The sequence below is a fragment of the Ochotona curzoniae genome, unplaced genomic scaffold, assembly GCF_017591425.1.
Source record: "Ochotona curzoniae isolate NIBS_2020 unplaced genomic scaffold, NIBS_Ocur_1.0 scaffold_4937, whole genome shotgun sequence".
NCBI lineage: Eukaryota > Metazoa > Chordata > Mammalia > Lagomorpha > Ochotonidae > Ochotona > Ochotona curzoniae.
Genome location: NW_024467126.1, coordinates 5,197,157 through 5,200,612, shown reverse-complemented (window position 1 = coordinate 5,200,612; position 3,456 = coordinate 5,197,157). Strand labels below are relative to the sequence as shown.

The window sequence follows — 3,456 nt, the reverse complement described above, 5'->3', positions numbered from 1 at the left end:
AGCACCTAGCAAGCATCCCGCATTGTGCAATGGGAGCCTCACACCATGGCTGGCTGCCGTGTCTGTTAGCCCCGCAGTCCCCGCCGTAGTCACTGTTGCTGCCGTCAACGTGCTTGCTACAGCCCATCCCAAAGCCAGCACGGCTGCCTGCACTTCACCGCAGCCCCGATCCTATGGCCCCCTGGGCGGGTGACCGAGCAGGGAGCATGGCCACTAGCCGTGTCCAGAGACAGAGAGGTGACCGAGGGGTTGTGTAGTGACCTGGGCAACCCGATCAGCCATGGGGAGTCTGTGGAATCTAGGAGGGCCAGAGTAAGACTGCCAACCTGATGCCTTGTGGGTGCGAGTTGGGGTCCCCGCACCCCTACAGCCTAGGACTAGCACTCACTTTTCCTCTCCGCAGCTCCACACAGGACCCTGTGGACCCCATTTACCCTGGAGCGACCGCGCTTTCTCAATCACCAAGCCAAGCCCCCCCAGAGCCCTTGGGGAGCCTCGGTCTGCGTCCTTAATGGGAGGGGGGAGCCAGGTGCGCCCGGCCCCGGCTCGCCTCACGAGGGGTAGTTCTCAACCCACCAGGGGGATGTCGGGGACAATGCCAAGTCCTGTGTGAGGAACGCCAAGGGAGGGGTGTGGGGTGAGAGAGACGTGCGCTGGAACAGTCCAGGGTGGAGGTGGGTCCTGTGGGCCCCCCTCCACATGATCCCACTCTGATTGGTTGGTTGGGCAGGGGCGGGAATTCTAGGCGGGGCCACTCCAGTTAGAAAAAGCCCGGGCTACAAGCAGCGGAACAGGGTGTGGGAGGGGGGTGGGACGGGTGGGGGGGTTAACGGGGGGTGGGGGTGGGGAACTGGGGAAGATGGGGAGCAGGAGGAAGGTCGTGGGCGCCAAGGAGCACCTTGGCCGTCTGGGGTCTGGCGGGTAGAAAGCCAGCCCGGGTCGGGGTGGCCGAAGAGGACAGTGATGGGCCCGGGCGCGGCAAGAAGGGGGGGTGCCAGACATTCATCCCGGTCACTTTTGGTTACAGGACGTGGCAGCTGGTCGGACGAGGGGGAGCTGTTCGGAGGGGTCTGAGCCGGAGACCTGGGCAACCAAGGGGTAGCTGGCAGCCCGTGCAGGTGTGGACGGCGCTCTGCCAGCCAGGTGAGTCCCTTCCCTCCTCGGGCCTCGTCTCCCCAGGCCACCGGAAGGCAGCCTGGGGTGCCGAGGGCCGGCGAGGAGAAGTGGCAGCCTTCTGGCAGAGCAGAATGAAGGCAAGGCAGGGAGCAAAGGTGACATCTCTCGGGGGGAGCCGAGACGGAGCAAGGCTGGGTCCATCCCAGGGGAAAGAGACACTGAGAAAGGTTAGGGCGGAGCAGGTGGAGGGCTGCCAGCAAGGACAGAGAGGACACTGGGCTCCAGCAGGTGTGGGGACAGCGCAGGGCCGGCTCAGACAGGGCACAGACAGAAGGGTTCCCAGTTGCCACCACATCCCACCCACCGTAATTCACTTAGAAGCAGGCACAGGAGTGGCTCCGGTCAAGGGCTGACCATGCCCTTGGCCGGAGCATTGAAAGCCGGAGAGCGGGAAAAGAAAGGCAGTGTCCAGTATTTAGCGGGGCGTCTTCAGGGGCGGCAGCGGCCAGGGACTCCCCAGAGATAGCGCAGCAAGGAGGCTGCAACGGGAGCCCTTGGGCACTCTGCTGCCACGTGGCACTGCACCCCAGGGGCTGGCCCTCAGCCCCCGGGATTGGCATGGCAGACAGCAAGCACCCAGGGGAGTCAAGGACACGGGCGAGAACAGACAGGGCGAGGCGGGTGAGGTGGTGTGAGTGAGCTTTTCAGGAGGGAGGTGGGCACAGGCCGGGGCAAGAGCAAGCCTACTGGGGCGCTGGCTTCCTGAGCCCGTGGCCAAGGTGGGCCTGACGGGCTGCGACGGAGCGAGATCGGCGCCCTCCCGCGCTTGCAGTGGGGACCAGGGTAAGTGTCTCTCCCGCCCCGTCCCCGCCCGTTTCTGCCTACCCGGCACCTCCAGCCACCCGCCCGTCTGTTCTCCCCACAGCCGGGTCTCCAGCGGGGCAGACGTGCCAGCAGTCACCATCGAAGGTCTGGACGCCAGCATGAACGAGCTGAGGGACATGATATGGTCCGGTGTGACGGTGAGGACAAGAAAGGCTGGCCGTCCAGACTTGCAGGTGAGCCATGACGGCTGGCCCGCTTCCAGGTGCCCAGGGCCCCGCCCTGCCACCCGGCTAATCCCTGCCCCGTGCGTCCCTCAGAACATCCTTGTAGGCACCGGGGCGGCTGTCCCCAGACGTGGATCTCTGTCCCTTCGCGGCTGCCAAGGAGCTGACATGCATGTAACCACACTCATCACTACTATTACTGCTCTCTGGACCCTTGGAATTCCCAGAAGTAAAGGTGAGGGGCCCTCCTGCTGCCCCTGGGGGCGCGGGGCACACAGAACGCTCTGTGAATGCCACTCTCACCCCCCAACCGCAGACGTCGCTGCCCAGCTCACGTCTGGGCCCTTGAACCCGGGGACTTGTTCAAGTCCGTCTTGTTGTGACTCAAGAATTCTTAGCCTCTGGAACTCTGACACTGCCTAACTCAAAGTCAGCTCCCAAGGTGGGCACCGCCCTCCCCGCCCCCAAGGGCCCTCCCCGAAGCCCCCCGCTACCATTCTCAGTCTTGGAACTCTTCCCACAGGTGACGCTGAAGGAAGGAGACCACACCCACAGCAGCCGTCCAGTCACACCCCCGCCCCTGGCGACTCCATCTTCACGGCCATTCCCACGCTCCCCCCGCGGCAGCCGGGAGACCCCCGGAGCTGGGCCCGCGGGGGGGGCACCCCACCACCTCCCCTTTTCCGTCTTCAATTTCTTCCTTTCTCTGAGTGACTGCTCTTCCATAGCCTGAGAGACGCCAGGCGGCCCGACTCCACCCCCATTCCCCCACATTTTGCACTAAGTCGTAGGCACTGGTTTGGAGCGGCTGCAGCCCTGGGTCCCTCAGGCACGTGTGCAAGCCCCTTGGCCAGCTCCACACAGCCCTGGCGCCTGCCTATCCGCCCAACTCTGCCAGGGTCCCAGGAGCTGGCTGTCGTATGCTTGAGGCCTCATCTCCACCCTCACCTTGTCTGTAAACTCCCGCCCAGCAGAGTGGCCTTGCAAACATCACCAGGCCCATCTCGCCCTGTGCCCCTCCCCACCGGGGCCCCACCAGGAGCCCTGGACTCATCAATAAACATGGTTTCAGTATTTGGTCTCAGGGACCCCTGAGTCCCGTGTCTTTTTTGGTTGGGTGGGGTGTGGTGGGATGGGAGGGGCAGGAGGGATACGGGCTGGGGGAGGACAGGCCCCACGGGGAGGACTCCGGGATGAGTTGAATTGAGGCTCGGTTGGTCCCAGCTGCCCAGGCCTAACCTAGGGACTAGAGTCATGTCATGGGGGCAGAAACGGGGATACGCTCACCAAG

At 64.3% G+C, this 3,456-nt stretch overlaps 1 long non-coding RNA gene across 1 annotated transcript; it reads left to right on the top strand.

Moving 5' to 3' along the window:
* The first annotated feature begins 882 nt into the window (after window positions 1-882).
* Window positions 883-3,244, top strand: LOC121150075. The gene is made up of 5 exons (XR_005882924.1): window positions 883-1,959; window positions 2,042-2,174; window positions 2,259-2,400; window positions 2,482-2,607; window positions 2,689-3,244. It is a non-coding gene; the product is annotated as an uncharacterized LOC121150075 (long non-coding RNA).
* Window positions 3,245-3,456: the final 212 nt, after the last annotated feature.